The sequence below is a fragment of the Bos grunniens genome, chromosome X (assembly GCF_055505025.1).
Source record: "Bos grunniens cultivar Pamir isolate PY7600 chromosome X, Bosgru_T2T1.0, whole genome shotgun sequence".
Classification (NCBI taxonomy): Eukaryota; Metazoa; Chordata; class Mammalia; order Artiodactyla; family Bovidae; genus Bos; species Bos grunniens.
Window position 1 is genome coordinate 28679163 of NC_141194.1, and position 26550 is coordinate 28705712.

Below are 26550 nucleotides of genomic sequence, written 5' to 3' on the forward strand. Positions count from 1 at the left end.
TCCCCCTTCAGTTAGAATGCTGCATAGTACCTGATATCTCTTAGATGCAAAAAAAAAAAAAAAAACCAGCTGATGTAATCCCATCTGATTATCTGAGGTCAAGATAATCATAGTAATAACTGCCATTGCCCCTAATGCTTCAGCAGAGTCAAGCACCATGACAGATGCTTTCTGTAAATACATATATTCCACCAGTCCAATAGGACAGGGCCTATCAAACACAGTTCATGATGGAGAGCCCGAGGCGCATAGAGACAGTGTTTGATTTTTGCTGAAATACTTCTGGGTGGTAAATGACAGAGCTGGGGCTAGACTCCTGCTCTATAAACTACTGTAGCACTCATACTATTTTCACCCCCACCCCAAGACATACCCTTGTCTTTTTTAAAAAAAGTACTTTTAACCTTTGATATTTCATTTCCTTTTTCTTATTGATTTGGCTGTACTGGCTCTTAGTTGTGGCACGGCACGTGGGGTCCACTTCCCTGACCAGGGATCGAACCTGGGCCCTCTGCATTGGGAGCTTGGAGTCCTAGCCCCTGGACCACCAGGAAAGTCCCCACCCTGTATCTTTTATTTCAGGGTTTTTCTCAGCACTTCAAAATTTGTTCTAGGTGATAAAAAGGAATGCCCTTGTGCTCAAGCTACTGGATCAGAATGTGTAGCCAGAGCAGTAAGAATACCAAACATATTTAACAAAAAATACATACCCCTTATTCATTATTCACAGATTAATGACACAGTATTTGGTGCCAGCATAAGCATGTATGTTGGCCATATTAGATAACCTCTGAAGACCAAGGGCTCTCCATATCATGCTTACAGTCTCTTGCCTGTAGAAAGTATACTGCTGTTACTGCTAAGTCACTTCAGTCGTGTCTGACTCTGTGTGACCCCGTAGACGGCAGCCCACCAGGCTCCCCCATCCCTGGGATTCTCCAGGCAAGAACACTGGAGTGGGTTGCCATTTCCCTCTCCAATGCATAAAAGTGAAAGTGAAGTCGCTCAGTCGTGTCTGACCCTCAGCGACCCCGTGGACTGCAGCCCACCAGGCTCCTCCGTCCATGGGATTTTCCAGGCAGGAGTACTGGAGTGGGGTGCCATTGCCTTCTCCAGGTAGAAAGTATATCTATCAGAAATAATATGAGAATCTTCACCTGTCTGATGAGGAGATAGGTTAATGTACTTTTTTCCCTGATGGGTGACCACCTGTCCTGGGACTCCTGCCTTGGGCTATAGCTTCTCCATCTCCCATCACTCCTAGGACAGGGACCCATTCTCTGTAGCACTGCAGAGCAAACACAGCTCAAGAGTTTGCAGAAATGTATAATTTCCTCAGAAGCCTTTAATCCAAGACAGAGCAAGCAAGATGGGGAGGACCCCATGTAGGAGGATTAAGGAGAGCAACACACCAGAAAAGGAGGGAGTGGTCACTGGAACAGCATTCCCGACTGCTGTCAAACACAGAAGATCTCAGAACTGTTAGGCAAAGCATAGCCTCACTTATTCAGGCTTCTCAGAGACCTAAGAAACTTGGAGTTGGGGCAGAGTTCTGAGGTTGGATAGGAGTGAGGATCAGTCTCTCAGAATTGATGGTGATTAACGTGAATGGGGGTGATAGAAAGACGCAGCCACAATGGTAGCAGCCTGTAAAGACTTGTCCTCATTGGCAAGCCCATAAAAAGTCCAGAAAAATCCAGGCTGCTGTGGTTAATGGCTTCACTCCAGGTCCCGGGAAGGTGGGGACATTGGGAATCAGCAGAGTCCTCAGCCTCAGTTTAGCAGACAATAGAACCCCACTGCTGCTGCTAAGTCACTTCAGTCGTGTCCAACTCTGTGCGACCCCATAGACGGCAGCCTACCAGACCCCACCGTCCCTAGGATTCTCCAGGCAAAAGCACTGGAGTGGGTTGCCATTTCCTCCTGCAATGCATGAAAGTGAAAAGAGAAAGTGAAGTCACTCAGTCGTGTCTGACTCTTAGTGACCCCATGGACTGCAGCCTACCAGGCTCCTCCGTCCATGGGATTTTCCAGGTAAGAGTACTGGAGTGGGGTGCCATAGAACCCCAGGAAGGGTGCAAATTGAAGACCCAGGGTGTGGATATGGAAGACCCTCAGCCCCAGCCGACAGGGCTACACTTAGTCCCTCCTCTCCAGTTATCCCTGGGAGGCATAAGTGCTGGCCAGCTCAAGGGGCCGCTGACTTCTGCCTGGAGGGTGTCAAGGAGATGTGGACATTGATTTATAGGCTGGCTCTTCATCAGAGAGTAGAAATCCCAGGCATGACATTTGCACAGTCCTGTATGAGGAGTGTGTCAGCCAACTACGCCATTACAGATAAATTCTTAGAAAGTCCTACAAATGTAATGGGCCCTGGGAGGGAACAGGCAGGGCTTTCAGACTAGGTTTATTCCTTATTTTCTGAAGGTGAATGGCTTCAGTGCCTTAAAGTCCTTGGGCTAATGGAGGGAGGCTGTATCAGCTGAGGAAGGGTACCCCGTTCCTAACAGGAGTCAACTGATGATACTGACTGACAGCGAAGGATCCCTCCCAGAAAGAAGGGGGCTACAGAGGGCACTGTCCCTGTTGTCAGGCCTGAGACTGTGCCACTTAGGCCTGGTGACATGGTGAGTCCTACTCACTTCCTCCCAGAGGATCACATGGAGGTAAGGAACCTCATCCTGATCAAAGGGAGCAGCCGAAGCTCAGCAGAAGGATGATTTCCAGGTTGTGCCAGAAGTCAAGGTAAGGACCCTGAAGACTGAAAAGACTACCTGCCTCAAAACAGGGGGGGCAGAACATATTCCTTCCACTCCTGTTAGACTTGGAAGACCATGTGCTGAGTGGCCCATGAGGCAAATTGCACTTCTACCTTGGGAGTCTCAGGGAATTGTGGGCCTGATTGGAGAAGCGTTAAGGCAATTCAGGGAATATTTCCAGGTTATTTCCAAGTCAAATTGAGGATGATAAAGAATGTGGGAACACACATACCAGGATGTCCACACACAATCCTCCCTACTGTCAGGCTACAAGGCCCCAGGCAGAGTTATCAGGCCAAGGGGCCCTTCAGTTCTGACCGAGGAGTAGCAGGAAAGTTAGGGGTTTGATCTGATGGTGGTGGTCCCATGTTAACAAGAGGGAATCTTGGGCTTGGCTGAGAGTCAAATTTGGGACCCTGAGGGGAACCATCTGTTGTCCTCAAGCAGCTTCCAGAGCTTTCATCGTTGTGAGACTATTGGCAGGCATGGCTAGTTAAGGCCACCCTTATTTCTTTCAGGCTCACAGGGAGGTATCAGTCTTACTATGAGGAGTTCAAGAAAGAGGGGATTCCCCAGGCCCCACCAGAATTCAAACTGTAGAGCCCGAGTGGAGACTACCCATCCTTGAATAGAGGGGACAAAAGAGAGTCATGCCCTACCCTGTGAAGTCAGTTCTAGTAGATTAGGGCATGGCTGTCAGCACTCTCCCTAACTTCTTTATATCACACCTTTTTGTTATTATTGAATTGCTAAGTCATGTCTGACACTTTTGTGACACCATGGACTGTAGCCCACGAGGCCCCTCTGTCCATGAGATTTTCCAGGGAAGAATTCTGAAGTGGGTTGCCATTTCCTCCCCCAGGGGACCTTCCCGACCCAGGAATCAAATCTGTCTCCTGCGGTTCCTGTACCACAGGCGGATACTCTACCATTGAGCCACCAGGGAAGCCATGTATCAGGCATAAGGAAGGTCAAATCTTTGTTTGAAAGTGCAGCCACCAGTCATGAAAAGGGAGGGATATGGTGCCTGCTAGGCACTTTATTTACAGTTGGCACCAAGGCCACCAGTCCTTCCAGACCGGGCTTAGCACACTCAATTCACAGTTAAAAAGCTGAGGCACTCTCAGTTTAATAACGTGACACACTTCCCATGGCTGGTAAGTGACAGTGATGGTCGTAGGCCCTTGATTTGAGTTAGTCTAAAGCTCACCCTCTCACTCCTGCAAGCCTGAGCTGACCTTATGCTCCTAATTCCCTTTTTATTCGCATTACTGTGAAATGTATCTGAAGCAATAAGAAGAGGGACTCTCATGTCCAACTCTTGTATTGTAATACATAGCCAGAGCAATAAAAAAGCAAAATATATGTGACATATGAAGAGAGGAAAAAAAGAGTTATTATTCGCTGATCATCTATCCATACATATTAGGTCTCAGATAAGCTTAAAAGATCTGAAAGCTTTAAAGATTCAGATAAGCTCACAAGATCAGGATTCAAAAAACATCATCTCACAGCCATTTCTTTGTATAAAGACATATCTATTAGATCTAAAATATAAAGTTTATTTAGAACAGAGGTTCCCTGAGAAGTCTGGCTGAAAGAGAGAAGGGACAGGTTACCACGTTTTGTTTCCCTCACAGGTCTCTACCTGGACCCCCTTACTTATGCCATGGATTTTCCCATCTCTCATCACTTGTAGGACAGGGACTCCCCTGCAAGGTTTGGAGTAGGGAAGCTGATCAGGGCTTTTCAGGGATGCGGCATTTCCCAAGAAGCCTCTAATCTAAGGGGCAAGGGCCTATAGGAGGACACCGTGCACCTGGACCGAGGAATGCAAAGACCCAGAATATTAGGTGTAAGAGGCTTCAGGCAGAGCTCTCAAGCTGAATATCTCCTTGCTGTGTTGTCACAGTATAGTTGTCAGGGTTTGAGACCTTAGGTCTAAGGAGGGCAATCTCAGGTCACAGAAGGAATTGTCAGATATATATGTGAAGCCCCTTCAAAGGAAGTGAAAGAAATAGCCACCCAGAACCACTGGGGTTCTGTAGCATCCAGTTCCTGATATCAGCCCTTGGAGGTCCTGAATTCCATAATAGGATGAGGAAGATAGAGGCCTTGAGAGCTGAGAAAGACAGCACTACTGCCATGGGTAGGACACATTCCAGAACCAAGTCCTCCAGCTCCTCCCACATAGTGACATCCAGGGCAGATCCTTCATCTTGTGATTGAAAAGAGAAGTAAGTATTCCACGTAGCTGAGTGCCAAGGTGGAGCTGAAGGGAACACATTCTATGTCTTTTTTTGTTCTTGCTTGACCTCAGTAACTGGGAGATGTATCTTTTTCTGTTTAGGGCTTTCTTTCTGATACTCTTAAAATACTATTCCTTATAACTGAAGGTTTATTTGACATCCATATCTGTGTTTATGAACAAAGTATATCCCATTTATTGCTGTATTTCAGTATAGGTATAAACGTTTTGGTATTTTGTATAATGAATCAGAAATCCTTGGATCGCCTTTTGTGGTTAGAACAAGACATGTCAAGAGAGTTGGGATTTTCTTGCCAATGTGAAAGAACACTGAGTAAAATAGTTGGTATCAGAAAATAAAAGGATCTTGACTGAGTGGCATCTGCAATACAGTGGAACAGGAATTCCCAGCCCCTTTACCTACAGCAACCCAGATTTTAAAATTGTACAAGTAACCAAATACCTTTATAGAAGGTCCAGAATGCAATTAAGAAATTGCAGTACCACACATAAGCATATAACTTGGATCAGCTGCACTTGAAATGGGTAAGAACAGCAATTTGACTTTATTGGCATCAGGCCCTGTCTCAGGATGGCAGAGCTTAGTAACAAGAGAGATTGTGACCTTTCTTGGTGGGGGAAAGTGAGAGTGGGGTGAATGTTTTGAGTGTCCAGGAAAATGTTAGAACTAAGAAATGAATTCAAGAAAGCTGCAGGACACAAAATAACACACAAACAGAGTTGTGTTTGTAAACACTAACAACAAACTATCTGAAAAAGAAATTAAGAAAACAGTTCTATTTCAAAAACATCAAAAAGAGTAAAATACTTAGGAATAAATTTAACGAAGAAAGTGAAAGAGCTACACACTACAAGCAACAAGACATTGATGGAAGAAAGTGGAAAAGACACAAATAAAAAGATGTCCCAAGTATATGGACTAGAAGAATTCACACTGTTAAAATATTCATACTACCCAAAGTGATCTGCAGATTTAATGTAATGTGTGTCATAATTCCAGTGGAATTTTCCAGAGAAATAGAAATGCTAAAATTCATATGAAACCACAGAAGACCTTGAATAGACCAAGTAATCTTGACAAAGAGGAGCAAATGTGGAAGCATGGTACTTCTTGACTTGAACTATAGTACAAGATAGTGTGATACCAGCATAAACATAGACACACAGACCAATGGAACAGAAGAGAGCCTAGAAATAAACATATGCATATATAGGCATGTAATCCTTGACAAAGGCACTAAGAATACATAACGGAAAAAACATACATCCTCAACCAAGAGTGTTGAGAAATGTGGATATCTGCATGAAAAGAGTAAAACTGGAGTCTTATCCTACATCATATTTTTTTTAAAATGCAAAATGGATTCAAGACTTAAAAATGAGACCAGAAACCATAAAATTCTTAGAAGAAAACATGGGGGAAAGCTCCTTGTCATTGGTCTTGGCAAAGTTCTGGGTGGTTTTTTGTTTTTTTGTTGTTGTTCATTTGTTTTTAATTTGACAGCATAAACCCAAGGAAGAAAAACAAAAATAAATTGGACTACATCAAATTAAAAGATTCTGTATAGCAATGGATACAATCAACAAAATGAAAAGGTGAGATAGGAGAAAATATTTTCAAGCCATATATCTGATAAATTAATATCTAAATCATAAAAGGAAGTCATACAACTCAATAACAGAATAATTAATTAAAAATAACTTAAAAATGAGCAAAGAACCTAAATATTTTCCAAAGAAGACATACAGATGGCCAACAGCTATGTGAAAAAGGGCTCAGCAACACTATTCATCAGGGAGATGATAATCCAGACCACAATAACAGATCACCTCATACCTGTTGGGAGAGCTATTATCAAAAAGCCAAGTGAAAAGAAGCGTTGGCAAGGGTGTTGAGAAAAGGGAACCTTTGCACACAGTTGCTGGGAATATAAATTGGCACAGCCACTATGGAAAACAGTGTGGAGGTTCCTCAGAATATCACAACAGTAACTATCGTACGACTCAGCATTTCCACGTCTGAGTATGCAGTTGACCCTTGAACAACACAAGATTGAACTGTGCAGGTCCACTTATAGATGAATTTTTTTCAATAAATACATGGGAAAACTATTCCGAGATTTGAGATGACTTGAAAAAACTCACAGGGGACTCGCATAGCCTAGAAATATAAAAAATTGAGAAAAGGTGTCATGAATGCATAAAATTTATATAGATACTATTCTATTTTATCACTTACTACCATAAAATATACACAAATATAAAAGGATTAAATTTATCAAAAGTTATGCACACATACACTTATGGAACATGAATAGCACTGTTCATCCCTGATGAGCAATTTCTATAGTAAACTGTGATCTCAAAGTGATCACTGATGGTGCATGGGTATTTCTCATTGTGTTTAGTACAATACCATAACCTTGAATAACACCATAGGACTCAAATGAAGTGCCCCTAGTGGTGCTGGAAGTGCTCACAAGAAACAGAGAGAAGTCATGACTTTATACAAAAAGTTAAATTGCTTGTTGTGTACCACAGTTTGGGTCTGCAGTGGTGGTTGCCACCATTTCAAGATGAATGAATCCAGCATAAGGACCACTGTAAGAAAAAGAAAAGGAAATTTATGAAGCCATCACTGCAGCTACACCAGCAGGTGTGAAAACCTTGTGCTTTTTGTGACATACCTTTTTATCTTGTATTGAAAATATAGCTTGAATGTGGGTGCAGGTTTGCTACAAGCAAGGCATATCTATAGACTCTAATATGATTGAAGAAAAATCAAAGTCATTATGACAACCTAAAGCAAAAGGGTGGTAAAGGATCTAAAGCTAGAAAATTTTATCCCAGTAAAGGATGGACTGATAATTTTAGAAAGAGGTTTGACTTAAAATATCAAAATAATAGTAGAAGCAACTTTTGAGAAATCAAGAGGCAACAGATGCATTCCCAGATGCCATTAAGAAAATCACTGGGTATTAATCTTGTATCCTGCAAATTTACCAATTCATTGATGAGCTCTAGTAGTTTTCTGGTAGCATCTTTAGGCTTTTCTATGTCTAGTATCATGCCATCTGCAAACAGTGCCAGTTTCACTTCTTTCCAACTTGGATCCTTTCATTTTTTATCGTCTCTGCTTGCTACAGCTAGTACTTCTGAAATCATGTTGAGTAAAAGTGGAGACCGTGGACATCCTTGAGATTTTCATATTAAGTGAAGTCAGAAAAAGAGAGAGATCACATCACTCATGTGGAAATATAATTTTTTTAATTGAAGGGTAATTTCTTTACAGAATTTTGTTGTTTTCTGTCAAAGCTCAACATGAATCAGCCATGCTGCTGCTGCTGCTGCTAAGTCACTTCAGTCGTGTCCGACTCTGTGCGACCCCATAGACGGCAGCCCACCAGGCTCCCCCGTCCCTGGGATTCTCCAGGCAAGAACACTGGAGTGGGTTGCCGTTTCCTTCTCCAATGCATGAAAGTGAAAAGTGAAAGTGAAGTCGCTCAGTCATGTCTGACTCTTAGCGACCCCATGGACTGCAACCTACCAGGCTCCTCTGTCCATGGGATTTTCAAGGCAAGAGTACTGGAGTGGGTTGCCACTGCCTAGGTATACATATATCCCCTCCCTTTTGAAATTCCCTCCCATTTCTTCTCCATTCCACCCCTCTAGATTGATACAAAGCCCCATTTTAGCTTCCTGAGACAAACAGCAAATTCCCATTGGCTATATATTTTACACACAGTAATGTAAGTTTCCGTGTTACATACTCCATACATCTCACCCTCTCCTCCCCTCTCTCCATGCCCATAAGTCTATTCTCTATGACTGTTTCTGCATTAAGTTCAGTTCAGGTCAGTCGCTCAGTCGTGTCCAACTCTTTGTGACTCCATGAACCACAGCACACCAGGCCTCCCTGTCCATCACCAACTCCCAGAGCCTACCCAAACTCATGTCCATCGAGTCGGTGATGCCATTTAGCCATCTCATCCTTTGTCGTCCACTTCTCCTCCTGCCCTCAATCTTTCCCACCATCAGGGTCTTTTCAAATGAGTCCGCTCTTTGCATCAGGTGGCCAAAGTATTGGAGTTTCAGCATCAACATTAGTCCTACCAATGAACACCCAGGACTGATCTCCTTTAGGATGGACTGGTTGGATCTCCTTGCAGTCCAAGGGACTTTCACGAGTCTTCTCCAACACCACAGTCAAAAGCATCAATTCTTCAGTGCTCAACTTTCTTTATAGTCCAACTCTCACATCCATACATGACCACTGGAAAAACCATAGCCTTGACTACACAGACCTTTGTTGGCAAAGTAATGTCTCTGCTTTTGAATATGCTATCTAGGTTGGTCATAACTTTCCTTCCAAGGAGTAAGCGTCTTTTAATTTCATGGCTGCACTCACCATCTGCAGTGATTTTGGAGCCCCCAAAAATAAAGTCAGCCACTGTTTCCCCATCTATTTCCCATGAAGTGATGGGGCCGGATGCCATGATCTTAGTTTTTTGAATGTTGAGCTTTAAGCCAACATTTTCACTCTCCTCTTTCACTTTCATCAAGAGGCTCTTCAGTTCTTCACTTTCTGCCATAAGGGTGGTGTCATCTGCATATCGGAGGTTATTGATATTTCTCCCGGCAATCTTGATTCCAGCTTGTGCTTCTTCCAGTCCAGCGTTTCTCATGATGTACTCTGCATATAAGTTAAATAAGCAGGGTGACAATATACAGTTTTTACGTACCACTTCTCCTATTTGGAACCAGTCTTTTGTTCCATGTCATGTTCTAACTGTTGCTTCCTGACCTGCATAGAGGTTTCTCAAGAGGCAGGTCAGGTGGTCTGGTATTCCCATCTCTTTCAGAATTTTCCACAGTTTATTGTGATCCACACAGTCAAAGGCTTTGGCATAGTCAATAAAGCAGAAATAGATGTTTTTGTGGAACTCTCTTGCTTTTTCCATGATCCAGCGGATGTTGGCAATTTGATCTCTTGTTCCTCTGCCTTTTGTAAAACCACCTTGAACATCTGGAAGTTCACAGTTCAGGTATTGCTGAAGCCTGGCTTGGAGAATTTTGAGCATGACTTTACTAGCATGTGAGATGAGTGCAATTGTGTGGTAATTTGAGCATTCTTTGGCATTGCCTTTCTTTGGGATTGGAATGAAAACTGACCTTTCTCAGTCCTGTGGCCACTGCTGAGTTTTCCAAATTTGCTGGCATATTTAGTGCAGCACTTTCACAGCATCGTCTTTCAGGATTTGAAATAGCTCAACTGGAATTCCATCACCTCCACTAGCTTTGTTCGTCTCCATTGCTGCCCTGTAAATAAATTCTTCAGTACCATTTTTCTAGATTCTGTATACATGCCTTGGAATACAATTATTTATTTTTCTCTTTTTGACTTGCTTCACTCTGTATAATCGGCTCTAGGTTCATCCACCTCATTAGAACTGACTCAAACATTTTCCTTTCTGTGGCTGAGTAATATTCCATTGTGTATATGTACCACAACTTCTTTACCCATTCATCTGTTGACGGACATCTTGGTTGCTTCCATGTTCTAGATATTGTAGATAGTGCTGCAGTGAACAATGGATATATGTGTCTTTTTCAATTTTGGTTTCCTCAGGGCATATGCCAGGGAGTGGGATTGCTGGGTCACATGGTGGTTTTATTCCCAGTTTTTTAAGGAATATTTGCATCTTCTTTCATAGTGGCTATATCAATTTACATTCCCACAAACAGTGCAAGAGCGATCGCTTGTCTCCACACCTTCTCCAGCCTTTATTGTTTGTAGACTTTTGGATGATGGCCATTCTGACTGGAGTGAGGTGATATCTCATTGTAGTTTTGATTTGCATTTCTCTAATAATGAGAGATTTTGTGCATCTGTTCATGTGTTTGTTAACCACCTATATGTCTTCTTTGGAGAAATGTCTGTTTAGGTCTTTTTCCACTTTTTGATTGGTTGTTTGTTTTTCTGGTATTGAGTTGTATGAACTGCTTGTATATTTTGAAAATTAATCCTCTGTCAGTTGTTTCATCGGATATTATTTTCTCCCATTCTGAGGGTTGTCTTTTTACCTTGCTTATAGTTTCCTTTGCTGTGCAAAAGCTTTTAAGTTTAACCAGGTCCCACTTGTTTACTTTTATTTTTATTTCCTTTACTCCAGGAGGTGGGACATAGAGGCTCTTGCTTTGATTTATGTCATCAAGTATTCTGCCTATGTTTTCCTCTAAGAGTTTTATAGTTTCTGGTCTTACATTGAGGTTTTTAATCCATTTTGAGCTTATCTTTGTGTATGGTATTAGAAAGTGTTCTAATTTATTCTTTTACACGTAGCTGTCCAATTTTCACAGCACCATTTATTGAAGAGGCTGTCTTTGCCCCATTGTATAGTCTTTCATTCTTTGTGAAAAATAAGTAGGTTCATGGGTTTATTGCTGGGCTTTCTATCTTGTTCCATTGGTCTATATTTCTGTTTTTGTGCCAGTACCATACTGTCTTAATGATTGTAGCTTTGTAGTATAATCTGAAGTCAGGAAGGTTGATCCCTCCAGCTCCATTCTTCTTTCTCAAGACCGCTTTGGCTATTTGGGGTCTTTCGTGTGTTCCATATGAATTGTGAAATGTTTTGTTCTAGTTCTGTGAAAAATGCCATTGGTGATTTGATAGGGATCACATTGAATCTGTAGATTGCGTTTGGTAGGATAGTCATTTTCACAATATTGATTCTTCCTACCCAGGAACATGGAATATCTCTCCATCTGTTTATGTCATCTTTGATTTCTTTCATCAGTGTCTTATAATTTTCTGTGTACAGTCATTTGTCTCCTTAGGTAAGTTTATTCCTAGATATTTAATTCATTTTGTTGCAGTGGTAAGTGGGATTGATTCCTTGATTTCCCTCTCTGATTTTTCATTGTTAGTATATAGAAGTGCAAGTGATTCCTGTGTATTGATTTTGTATCCTGCAACTTTGCTAAATTCACTGATTAGTACTAGTAATTGCTGATACTATCTTTAGGGTTTTTTATGTACAGTATCGTGTCATCTGCAAACAGTGAGAGGTTTACTTCTTTTCCGATCTGGATTCCTTTTATTTCTTTTTCTTCTCTGATTGCTGTAGCTAGGACTTCCAGAACTATGTTGAATAATAGTGGTGAAAGGGGACACCCTTGCCGTGTTCCTGATCTTACGGGGAATGCTTTCAATTTTTCACCATTGACAATACTGTGTGCTGTAGGCTTATCATATATGGCCTTTACTATGTTGAGGTAGGTTCCTTCTATGCCCATTTTTTGAAGAGTTTTAATTGTAAATGGGTGCTGAATTTTGTCAAATGCTTTTCCTGCATCTAATATCATTTTTTTATGTTTCAGTTTGTTAATATAATGTATCACATTGATTGATTTGCATACAATGAAGAATTCTTGCATCCCTGAAATAAACCCAACTTGATCATGGTGTATGAGCTTTTTGATGTGTCACTGAATTCTGTTTGCTAAAATTTTGTTGAGGATTTTTGTATCTATGTTCATCAGTGATATTGACCTGTACTTTTTTGTGTGTGTGTGTTGTCTTTGTCTGGTTTTGGTATCAGGGTGATAGTGGCCTTGTAGGATGAGTTTGGAAGTGTTCTTTCCTCTGCAATTTTTTGGAAGAGTTTTAGAAGTATAGGCATTAGCTCTTCTCTAAATGTTTGATGGAAGTCTCCTGTAAAGCCACCTGGTCCTGGGCTTTTGTTTTTTTGGAAGATTTTTAATCACAGCTTCAACTGCAGTGCTTGTAATTGGGTCATTCATAATTTCTCTTTCTTCCTGTTTTATTCTTGGAAGATTGAATTTTCTAAGAATGTGTCCATTTCTTCCAGGTTATCCATTTTATTGCCATACAGTTGCTCATAATAGCCTGTTATAATCCTTTGTATTTCTACATTATCTATTGTAACCTCTCATTTTCCTTTCTAATTTTATTGATTTGATTCTTCTCTCTTTTGTTCTTGATGAGTCTGGATAAAGGTTTGTCAGCTTTATCTTCTAAAAGAACCAACTTTTAGTTCTATTAATCTTTCCTATTATTTCTTTCAATTCTTTTTCAATTATTTCTGCTCTGATCTTTATGATTTCTTTCCTTCTTCCAATTTTGGGACATTTTTTGTTCTTCTTTTTCCAGTTGTTTTAAGTGTAGTTAGGTTGTCTATTTGATGTTTTTCTTGTCTTTTGAGGTAGGATTGTATTGCTATAAACTTCCCTCTTAGAACTGCTTTTGCTGCATCACATAGGTTTTCAGTTGTCGTGTTTTCATTGTTATTTATTTCTAGAAATTTTTTGATTTCTCTTTTGCTTTCTTCAGTAACCTGTTGGATATTTAGAAACATATTATTTATTCTCCATGTGTTTCTGTTTTTTAAAGTTTTTGCTTGTAATTGGTATCTAGTCTCATAGCTAGAGAAGGCAATGGCACCCCACTCCAGTACTCTTGCCTGGAAAACCCCATGGACAGAGGAGCCTGGTAGGCTGCGGTCCATGGGGTCGCTAAGTCAGACGCCACTGAGCAACTTCACTTTCACTTTTCACTTTCATGCATTGGAGAAGGCAATGGCAACTCCAGTGTTCTTGCCTGGAGAATCCCAGGGACGGGGGAGCCTGATGGGCTGCAGTCCATGGGGTCGCACAGAGTCGGACACGACTGAAGCGACTTAGCAGCAGCAGCAGCAGCAGTCTCATAGCATTGTTGTCAGAGAAGATGCTTGATATAATTTCAGTTTTCTTAAATTTACTGAGGTTTGATCTGTGACCCAGGATGTGGTCTATCCTGGAGAATGTTCCATGTGCACTTGAGAAGAAGGTGTATTTTTCTGCATTTGGATGGAATGTGCTGAAGATATCAATGAGATCCATCTCATTTAATGTATCATTTAAGACTTGTGTTTCCTTATTAATTTTCTGTTTTGATGATCTGCCCATTGGTGTGAGTGGGGTGTTAAAGTCTCCTACTATAATTGTGTTACTGTCAATTTCTTAATGGCACCCCACTCCAGTACTCTTGCCTGGAGAATCCCATGGGCGGAGGAGCCTGGTAGGCTGCAGTCCATGGGGTCGCTAAGAGTCAGACACAACTGAGCAACTTCACTTTCACTTTTCAATTTCATGCATTGGAGAAGGAAATGGCAAGCCACTCCAGTGTTCTTGCCTGGAGAATCCCAGGGGCGGGGGAGCCTGGTGGGCTGCCGTCTATGGGGTCGCACAGAGTCAGACACGACTGACGTGACTTAGCAGCAGCAGCAGTGTTTGTCTTATGTATTGAGGTGCTTCTATGTTGGGTGCATAGATATTTACAATTGTTATGTCTTCCTCTTGGATTGATCCCTTGATCATTATGTAGTGTCCTTTCTTATCTCTTGTAATCTTCTTTATTTTAAGGTCTATTTTGTCTGATATGAGGATTGATACTCCAGCTTTCTTTTGCTTCCCATTTGCATGGAATATATTTTTCCATCCTCTTACTTTAGGTCTATATGTGTCTTTAGGTCTGAAGTGAGTTTCTTGTAGACAACATATATATGGGTCTTGTTTTTGTATCCATTCAGCCAATCTGTGTCTTTTGGTTGGAGCGTTTAATCCATTTATATTTAAAGTAATTATTGATATATATGCTCCTATTGCCATTTTCTTAATTGTTTGGGTGTGATTTTGTAGATCTTTTTCTTCTGTGTATTTCTTGACTATATAAGTCCTTTTAACATTTGATGTAAATCTGGTTTGGTGGTACTGAATTCTCTTAACTTTTGCTTGTCTGAAAAGCTTTTTATTTCTCCATCAATTTTGAATGAGATCCTTTCTGGGTACAGTAATCTTGGTTGTAGATTTTTCCCTTTCAGAACTTTAAATATATCCTGCCCTTCCCTCCTGGCCTGCAGAGTTTCTGCTGAAATATCAGCTGTTAGATGTATGGGGTTTACCTTGTATGTCACATGTTGCTTTTCCCTTACTGCTTTTAATATTCTTTTTTTGTGTGTGTTTAATCTTTGTTAGTTTGATTAGTATGTATCTTGGCATGTTTCTCCTTGGATTTATCCTGTATGGGGCTCCTTACACCTCTTGGATTTGATTGGCTATTTCCTTTTCCATGTTAGGGACATTTTCAACTATAATCTCTTGGAAAATTTTCTCATCCCCTTTCTTTTTCTCTTCTTCTTCTGGGACCTCTATAATTCGACTGTTGGTACGTTTGATATTGTCCCAGAGGTCTCTGAGACTATCCTCAGTTCTTTTCATTCCTTTTACCTTATTCTGCTCTTCAGAAGTTATTTCCACCATTTTCTCTTCCAGCTCTCTGATTCATTCTTCTGCTTCAGATATTCTGCTCTTGATTCCTTCTAGCATATTTTTAATTTCAGTAATTGTGTTGTTTGTTTAGACATGTTTATTCTTTAATTCTTATAGAGCTTTGTTAGTTGATATTTGAATTTTCTCCATTTTGTTTTCAAGGTTTTTGATCATCTTTACTCTCATTATTCTGAATTCTTTTTCAGGTAGTTTGACTATTTCCTCTTCATTTATTTGGACTTCTGAGTTTATACTTTGTTCCTTCACTTGTGTAGTATTTTTTTGCCTTTCCTTTCTTTTTTGTTTGTTTGTTTGAGGTCTCCTTTTCCCAGGCTTCACGGTTGAATTCTTTCTTCCTTTTGGCTCATGCCCTCCTAAGGTTGGCCCAGTGGTTTGTGTAACCTTGTATATGGTGAGATTTGTGCTGAGATGTTTTGTTTGTTTGTTTGTTTTTCCTCTAATGGGCAAGGCTGAGTGAGGTTGGTAATCCTGTCTGCTGATGATTGGGTTTGTATTTTTGTTTTGTTTGTTGTTTAGATGAGGTGTCCTGCAGAGGGTGCTACAGGTGGCTGGGTGATGCTAGGTCTTGTGTTCAGGTGATTTCTTTTGTGTGAGTTCTCACTATTTGATACTCCCTAGGGCAGCAGCAGCAGGGTTAGTTCTCCAGTTATCTAGGGTCTTGTAGTCAGTACTCCCACTCCAAAGGTTCAGGGCTTGACCTCTGTCAGGAATGAAGATTCCACAAGTGATTCGTTATGGCATTAAACAAGATTAAAACAAATACTCAAAAACAAGAAACCAAAATTGAACCCCAAGCAAATGGCAGTTACAAAATCCGGCAAATAATAATTAAAATAAGGGAATATACACATATACATATGAACCCATAAGCAAAATCAAAACAGTCCAATGAAAATAAAGTACAATAGATTGACCCAACAAACAAAAGAAACCAAAAACCATATCTACAATTTAAGAACAAAGCTTACTAAAGCACAAACTGGAAAACAAAACTAAAGCAAGATGGCAAGTGGAGAATAAAGCAATGAAAACAAAAGTAACAAATGCGTTGAGAGGAAAGGAAAGAAAGAATAGATATGTAAAGTTAAATAGAGGTAGATAAAGAAGATTTATATACATTAAAGATTAACTGCAAGGGGGAAAGAACAGTAGGAAAAGCAAACAAAGGAATATATGTAGAATAAATAATAATAGCTTTAAAAATTAAAATAGAAAAAAAGAAAGAAAAAAAAAAAAAAAGGAAAACTCCACAGAACTGCAAAAACCCAATGTAGAGGCAGAGGTTTATAACAACAGAAAAAAGTGTGACTAAAACAAACAAACAAACAAACCCAAAAGCTTAATTAGATTTAATAACACCAATAAAATTGAAAACTACAACAGGGGTAGGGGGAAGAAAAAGAAAAACATCCAAAAGAATCTACAGAACAAGTCAAAACATAAGAATAATGAATGTTTTCTTGAGTCACTGCTGTCAGAGTTTTTTCCCTCGCTGGGAGTCACAGTCCACCTCACCTCCCTAGGATGCCCTCCAACACTGTGCTGGTCTCTGGACCTGCTGTGGGGGCAGCTCAGATTCTAATCTGGTCCTACTACTCTGTGTTCTTGCCTCCAATGTCCACAGCTATCAGAACTAGTGCATTTTCTTTTGTGGGAGCTCTCAATGACCTTTTATATATTCCATAGACACAGAGTCTGCCTAGTTGATTGTGTGGATTTCATCTGCAGCTTGTACAGCTGGTGGGAAGGTTTTGCATCTTCTTCCTTAGCCACACTGCCCCGGGGTTTCAATTGTGGTTTTATTTCCACCTCTGCATGTGAGTCATCCACTGGGGTTACTCCTGAGGCTGCCCTGGAGGACTGAGGTCTGACCCAATGAGGGCCAGATGTGGAGGTGCTGCAGCTGCTTGGGTCACAGGGGTTCTGGCATCACCAGGTACTCAGGAGAGTTGGTAGCTAGGGCAGCAGGAAATATAGTGCTCTAGAGGGGTATGGCAACCAGTATTGGCCAATACACTCCAGTATTCTTTCCTGCCTAACCCCCTGACAGAGAAGCCTGGCAGGCTACAGTCCACAGGGTTGCAAGAGTTGGACATGAATGGAGCAACCCTACATGCATGGACACAAGACTGTTTTGCCCGTGGCAGCTTAGCCCCAGTGAGGGTTGATTGTGAAGGTGGCACACCTACTTGGGTTGTGGGCACCCTGGCATCACCAAGTGTGCAGGGACACGGACTGCCTCCACTGCAGGAGTTGTGGCCCTATCAGAGTCTTTTTTCAAGCTTCTTGTAGCTGGTGATCAGAAGGCGTCTTTGGCTAGTCTTTCTCTGTAGCTCTTTCCATTCAGGCACTCAGAGGGCTCCCTTACCTGTGGTCCTTCTCTGTTGTGTACATTAGGCACATAGCGCCCCCCCCCCCCGGGCTGGGGCTCTACTCTGTAGATTGGCATGTCAGGCACTTAAAGGGACACACTGGGTGTGATCCTATTCTGTAGTTCAGTGCGTCAGGCGTTTGATGGGCCAGCCTTTCTATTCTTCAGCTGTCGATGCTGGCATGTTGGGGGAGAGAGGCTATGGTGATGGCTCCACTCTCTATATGTGACTCAGTAGTATTGCCTTGCTTCCATGGCTGCCTCTCTTTCCTCCACAGGCATTTCCCACCACAATCTCCTCTCACATCCCCCCAATTGTTCTCTCCACGGTCAACAGCAGCCCTCGCCAGAGGATTGCTCCACAATCCCTAAACTCCAGTTCCAAGCTGCTGTGCCTTCTAGGGGACCCGCATCCCTGTCTGGGGTATGTATGGGTGCGACAAGGACTGTCTGATTCTCATTCCATTTAGGCTGCCACAGACCAGCTGTTTCACTCTCAGCCTTAAATGTTTTTCCTCTGACTCAGACAGTTGCCCTGATGTGGGGATCAAACCCCTGCTTCAGTGCCCCCACCCGCCGAGGGCAGGTCCAGTCCTACTAACACTCCTGTTTTTTCCCCTAGTTCCTTCCTCCTACCAAGTTTTGCCTGGTTCTGTATATTCTTTTCTGCTGGTCAGGTACTTCTGTCCACTCTCAGCTGGTGTTCTGCATGCACTTCTGTGTCTGAAGGTGTAGTCCTGATGTATCCATGGAGAGAGATGTACTCCACATCCACCTATTCCTCTGCCATCTTGTTCTCATCTGAAAATGTAGTTCTTTAAAAAAATTATACGAATGAACTTCTTTAGAAAATATACAGACTGAACAGATATCAAAGGCAAAGTTATGGTTACCAAAGAGGAAATAGGAGAAAACGTGTCAGGGAGGGATAAATCAGGAGCTTGGGATGAACATATACATACTACTGTATATAAGGTAGATAACCAACAAGGACCTACTGTATAGAGCAGGAAACTCAATATTCTGTGATAACTTATATGAGGTAAGATTCTCTAAAAAGATGCATATATGTATATGAATAACTGAATCACTTTGCAGTATACCTGAAACTAACACAATATTGTAAATTAAATATACTCCAATAAGATTTAAAAAAGAAAATCACTGAGGAGAAAGATCTGTCTGGACAGGTTTTAAGGCAGATGAAAGTACCCTATTCTGGACGAAATGCCACAAAGTACATTCATTGGTAAGGAAGGGAAATGAGCTCCAGGACTGAGACAGAGATAGGCTAATTCTCTGATTTTGTGCAAATGTCATCAGGTTTTTGTGCAAATGATCAGGACTCCCCTAACCTATAGAGCTGCTAACCCTGAGCTTTAAAGGGAAACTATAAACATCATCAGCCAGTGTTTCAGTTGTACAACAAGAAGTCTGGACAGCATGAAACCTTGGCGGGGATTGGTTTCATCAGTGCTTTGTCCCTGAATTCAGGAAGTACCTTGCCAGTAAGGGACTTCCTTTTAAAATTCTTTTGATATTGGACAATGCCCTTGGTCACCAAGAACCCTGTGAGTTCAACACCGAAGGTATGAAAGTGGTCTCCTTTCCTCTAAACACAACATCTGTAAGTCAGCCTATAGATCAGAGGGTCAAAAGGACCTTTCAGGCTCATTACACAGGGTACTGTATGGAAATGATTGTCAATGCTATGGAAGAGAACCCTGATAGAACATCATGAACTCTGGAAGGATTACAGAACTGAAGATGCGATTGTTGTTACCAAAAAAAAACCATGAAAGCCCAAAACAATAAATTCCTGCTAAAGAAAACAGTCCAGGAGGAGAAGCTAAGATGACGGAGGAGTAGGACGGGGAGAACACTTTCTCCCCCACAAATTCATCAAGAGAACATTTAAACGCCGAGTAAATGCCACAAAACAACTTCTGAATGCCGGCAGATGACATCAGGCACCCAGAAAAGCAACCCAAGTCTTCGAAAGGAGGTAGGAAAAAATATAAAAGACAAAAAAAGGGACAAAAGAGGGAGGGACGGAGTTCCGTCCCGGGAAGGGAGTCTTAAAAAGAGAGAAGTTTCCAAACACCAGGAAACCTTCTCACTGCTGAATCTGTGCCGAGCCTTGGAAGCACAGAGGGCAACATAACAGGGAGGAAAAATAAATAATTAAAACCCGCACATTGCGAGCCCTGCAGTAACTCCCCCAGTGGAGAAGCAGCGCAGACGCCTGCACACGCCATTAGCAAGTGGGGACTGGGCAGGGAGGCGTGGCGCGGGCTGCATCGCAAGAATCTGGCCTGAATATCCCAAGCACTATCTGAGCGAACTAATTTGGGCTAGCAAACCAGACTGTGGGATATCTACCACGCGAAAAGCCAGCCCTAACCTATGACACCGCCAGGCCCGCGCATGGAACAAAGGACTGAACAGAGATAGCCGGCGGCAGACCCATCCCCCCTCCGGTGATAGGCAGCCAGAGCTGGAAGGGGACAATCGCAGGCCCAGAGAGACATTATCTATAAAACTGTAAGCAGGCTTCTTTGCTAACTAAAACTTCTTGGGGGTCTGGACGGTCAACATCTGCCTGAGAAGGTGTGCCGGTGTACAACTAGATAACCGATCGGCCGGGAGGCGATAAGTCGCAGCAATCACGCGTGCAAAACACCTCATCACCTGAGCTGCTTGGATCTGGGAAGGGCACAAAACGCAGGCCCAACCAAGAGTCTGCTCCTCTGAGGACTACCCCAGTGCCTGAACCTGAACGGCTTGGACCTGGGAAGTACAGGCAGCCCAGGGCCGGCCACGGATGGTTCGTGGCGGAGCAAGCTAGAGCCTGAGCAGCGTGGGTAGAGAGGCTACATGCACCGTGAACGGGGGGGGGGGGGGGCAGACCCAGTGTGGCTGAGGCACTGCGAGCACACGCCAGTGTTATTTGTTTGCAGCATCCCTCCCTACCTCCCCTCAGCACAACTGAACAAGTGAGCGTATAAAAAAAAAAAAAATTAAGTCCTCTACTATTCCTTTAATTTCCACTTTTATAACTGATTACTTTGCAAAAAAAAAGAAGACCCTATTTTTTTAAAGCAAACTTCATATATATATATATATTTTTTAAATAATTGTTGACCTTTTTTTTTTTTGCTTTTTCCTTCTTTTCTTTAACATTGTATTTTTGAAATTCCAAACTCTACTCTAGATTTTTAATTTTAGCTTTTTAGTATTTGTTATCAATTTTGTACCTATAGTTTTTTTTTATATATAATTTGTGTGACCCTTTATTATTTTTTCTTTTTCTCTGTTTCTTTCTCTTCTTCTTTTAAATAACATTGTATATCTGAAATTCCAAACTCTATTCTAGATTTTTAATTTATGCTTTTTGGTATTTGTTATCAATTTTGTACCTGTATTTTTTTATATATATAATTTATGCGACCTTGTTTGTTCTTGTTTGTTTTTTTTTTCCTCTCTCTTTCTTTTTCTTCTTTTTTTTAACATTGTATTTTTGAAATTCCAAACTCTACTCTAGATTTTTAACTTTTGCTTTTTGGTATTAGTTATCAATTTTGTACCTATATTTTCTTTATAATTTTTGCGACCTTGTTTGTTTTTGTTTGTTCGTTTTTTCTCTCTTTCTTTTCCTTCTTTTCTTTAACATCGTATTTTTGAAATTCCAAACTCTACTCTAGATTTTAAATTTTTGCTTTTATGTATTTGTTACCAATTTTGTACCTTTAAGAACCCAATCTTCAGTACCCATTTTTCACTAGGGAGCGAGATTACTGGCTTAACTGCTCTCTCTCCCTTTGGACTCTCCTTTTTCTCCACTAGGTCGCCTGTGTCTCCTCCCTAACCCCTCTCTACTTTACCCAACTCTGTGAATTTCTGTGTGTTCCAGACGATGGAGAACACTTAGGGAACTGATTACTGGCTGGATCTGTCTCCCTCCTTTTCATTCCCCCCATTTATCCTCCTGGCCACCTCTGCCATCTTCTTCCTTCTTCTCTTCTCTGTATAACTCTGTGAACAACTCTGAGCAGTCCAGTTGTGGAGTGCACATAAGGAAGAGATTACTGAACAGCCCACTCTCTCCTCTATTGATTCCACCTCATCTCATTCGGGTCACCTCTAACTCCCTCCTCACTCTTCTCTTCTCCATATAACGCTGTAAACCTCTCTGGGCGAAACAAGTTTCAGGGCAAGACACACCAAGCTAATTCTCCAGCAGCAGGGAACACAGCCATGAGCTCCAAGATACAGGCAGCCCAAAGTCACCCCAAAACCATAGACATCCCATAACTCATTACTGGACATTTCATTGCACTCCAGAGAGAAGAAATACAGCTCCACCCACCAGAACACTGACACAAGCTTCCCTAACCAAGAAACCTTGACAAGCCACCTGTACAAACCCACACAGAGCAAGGAAACACCACAATAAAGAGAACTCCACAAACTGCCAGAATACAGAAAGGACACCCCAAACTCAGCAATTTAAACAAGATGAAGAGACAGAGGAATACCCAGCAGATAAAGGAACAGGATAAATGCCCACCAAACCAAACAAAAGAGGAAGAGATAGGGAATCTACCTGATAAAGAATTCCGAATAATGATAGTGAAATTGATCCAAAATCTTGAAACTAAAATGGAATCACAGACAAATAGCTTGGAGACAAAGATTGAGAAGATGCAAGAAAGGTTTAACAAGGACCTAGAAGAAATAAAAGAGAGTCAATATAAAATGAATAATGCAATAAATGAAATTAAAAACCCTCTGGAGGCAACAAATAGTAGAATAACAGAGGCAGAAGATAGGATTAGTGAATTAGAAGATAGAATGGTAGAAATAAATGAATCAGAGAGGATAAAAGAAAAACGAATTAAAAGAAATGAGGACAATCTCAGAGACCTCCAGGACAATATTAAACGCTACAACATTCGAATCTTAGGGGTCCCAGAAGAAGAAGACAAAAAGAAAGACCATGAGAAAATACTTGAGGAGATAATAGTTGAAAACTTCCCTAAAATGGGGAAGGAAATAATCACCCAAGTCCAAGAAACCCAGAGAGTCCCAAACAGGATAAACCCAAGGCAAAAAAAACCCCAAGACACATATTAATCAAATTAACAAAGATCAAACACAAAGAACAAATATTAAAAGCAGCAAGGGAAAAACAACAAATAACACACAAGGGAATTCCCATTAGGATAACAGCTGATCTTTCAATAGAAACTCTTCAAGCCAGGAGGGAATGGCAAGACATACTTAAAGTGATGAAAGAAAATAACCTACAGCCCAGATTACTGTACCCAGCAAGGATCTCATTCAAATATGAAGGAGAAATCAAAGCTTCTCAGACAAGCAAAAGCTGAGAGAATTCAGCACCACCAAACCAGCTCTCCAACAAATACTAAAGGATATTCTCTAGACAGGAAACACAAAAACGGTGTATAAACTCGAACCCAAAACAATAAAGTAAATGGCAACGGGATCATACTTATCAATAATTACCTTAAATGTAAATGGGTTGAATGCCCCAACCAAAAGACAAAGACTGGCTGAATGGATACAAAAACAAGACCCCTACATATGTTGTCTAAAAGAGACCCACCTCAAAACAGGGGACACATACAGACTGAAAGTGAAGGGCTGGAAAAAGGTTTTCCATGCAAATAGGGACCAAAAGAAAGCAGGAGTGGCAATACTTATATCAGATAAAATAGACTTTAAAACAAAGGCTGTGAAAAGAGACAAAGAAGGTCACTACATAATGATCAAAGGATCAATCCAAGAAGAAGATATAACAATTATAAATATATATGCACCCAACACGGGAGTGCCGCAATATGTAAGACAAATGCTAACAAGTATGAAAGGAGACATTAACAATAACACAATAATAGTGGGAGACTTTAATACCCCACTCACACCTATGGATAGATCAACTAAACAGAAAATTAACAAGGAAACACAAATGTTAAACGATACAGTAGACCAGTTAGACCTAATTGATATCTACAGGACATTTCATCCCAAAACAATGAATTTCACCTTTTTCTCAAGTGCACATGGAACCTTCTCCAGGATAGATCACATCCTGGGCCATAAATCTAGCCTTGGTAAATTCAAAAAAATAGAATTCATTCCAAGCATCTTTTCTGACCACAATGCAGTAAGATTAGATGTCAATTACAGGAGAAAAACTATTAAAAATTCCAACATATGGAGGATGAACAACACGCTGCTGAATAACCAACAAATCACAGAAGAAATCAAAAAAGAAATCAAAATTTGCATAGAAACGAATGAAAATGAAAACACAACAACTCAAAACCTGTGGGACACTTTAAAAGCAGTCCTAAGGGGAAAGTTCATAGCAATACAGGCACACCTCAAGAAACAAGAAAAAAGTCAAATAAATAACCTAACCCTACACCTAAAGCAACTAGAAAAGGAAGAAGTGAAGAATCCCAGGGTTAGTAGAAGGAAAGAAATCTTAAAAATTAGGGCAGAAATAAATGCAAAAGAAACAAAAGAGACCATAGCAAAAATCAACAAAACCAAAAGCTGGTTCTTTGAAAGGATAAATAAAAGTGACAAACCATTAGCCAGACTCATCAAGAAACAAAGGGAGAAAAATCAAATCAATAAAATTAGAAGTGAAAATGGAGAGATCACAACAGAAAACACAGAAATACAAAGGATCATAAGAGACTACTATCAACAATTATATGCCAATAAAATGGACAACGTGGAAGAAATGGACAAATTCTTAGAAAAGTACAACTTTCCAAAACTGGACCAGGAAGAAATAGAAAATCTTAACAGACCCATCACAAGCACGGAAATTGAAACTGTAATAAAAAATCTTCCAGCAAACAAAAGCCCAGGTCCAGACGGCTTCACAGCTGAATTCTACCAAAAATTTAGAGAAGAGCTAACACCTATCCTGCTCAAACTCTTCCAGAAAATTGCAGAGGAAGGTAAACTTCCAAACTTATTCTATGAGGCCACCATTACCCTAAAACCAAAACCTGACAAAGCTGCCACAAAAAAAGAAAACTACAGGCCAATATCACTGATGAACATAGATACAAAAATCCTTAACAAAATTCTAGCAATCAGAATCCAACAACACATTAAAAATATCATACACCATGACCAAGTGGGCTTTATCCCAGGGATGCAAGGATTCTTCAATATCCGCAAATCAATCAATGTTATACACCACATTAACAAATTGAAAAATAAAAACCATATGATTATCTCAATAGATGCAGAGAAAGCCTTTGACAAAATTCAACATCCATTTAGGATAAGAACTCTCCAGAAAGCAGGAATAGAAGGAACATACCTCAACATAATAAAAGCTATATATGACAAACCCACAGCAAACATTATCCTCAATGGTGAAAAATTGAAAGCATTTCCTCTAAAGTCAGGAACAAGACAAGGGTGCCCACTTTCACCATTACTATTCAACATAGTTTTGGAAGTTTTGGCCACAGCAATCAGAGCAGAAAAAGAAATAAAAGGAATCCAAATTGGAAAAGAAGAAGTAAAATTCTCACTATTTGCAGCTGACATGATCCTTTACATAGAAAACCCTAAAGACTCCACCAGAAATTTACTAGAACTAATCAATGATTATAGTAAAGTTGCAGGATATAAAATCAACACACAGAAATCCCTTGCATTCCTATACACTAATAATGAGAAAACTGAAAAAGAAATTAAGGAAACAATTCCATTCACCATTGCAACGGAAAGAATAAAATACTTAGGAATATATCTACCTAAAGAAACTAAAGACCTATATATAGAAAACTATAAAACACTGGTGAAAGAAATCAAAGAGGACACTAGCTCTGTGAAGAATACTGTTGGTAGCTTGATAGGGATTCGATGCACGATACTGGATGCTTGGGGCTGGTGCACTGGGACGACCCAGAGGGATGGTATGGGGAGGGAGGAGGGAGGAGAGTTCAGGATGGGGAACACATGTATACCTGTGGCGGATTCATTTTGATATTTGGCAAAACTAATACAATTATGTAAAGTTTAAAAATAAAATAAAATTAGAAAAAAAAAAACACCAAAGGACACTAATAGATGGAGAAATATACCATGTTCATGGATTGGAAGAATCAATATAGTGAAAATGAGTATACTACCCAAAGCAATTTATAGATTCAATGCAATCCCTATCAAGCTACCAACGGTATTCTTCACAGAGCTAGAACAAATAATTTCACAATTTGTATGGAAATACAAAAAACCTTGAATAGCCAAAGCTATCTTGAGAAAGAAGAGTGGAACCGGAGGAATCAACCTACCTGACTTCAGGCTCTATTACAAAGCCACAGTTATCAAGACAGTATGGTACTGGCACAAAGACAGAAATATAGATCAATGGAACAATATAGAAAGCCCAGAGATAAATCCGCACACATATGGACACTTTATCTTTGACAAAGGAGGCAAGAATATACAATGGATTAAAGACAATCTCTTTAACTGGTGCTGGGAAAACTGCTCAACCACTTGTAAAAGAATGAAACTAGAACACTTTCTAACACCTTACACAAAAATAAACTCAAAATGGATTAAAGATCTCAACATAAGACCAGAAACTATAAAACTCCTAGAGGAGAACATAGGCAAAACACTCTCAGACATACATCACAGCAGGATCCTCTATGACACACCTCCCAGAATATTGGAAATAAAAGCAAAAATAAACAAAAGGGACCTAATTAAACTTAAAAGCTTCTGCACAA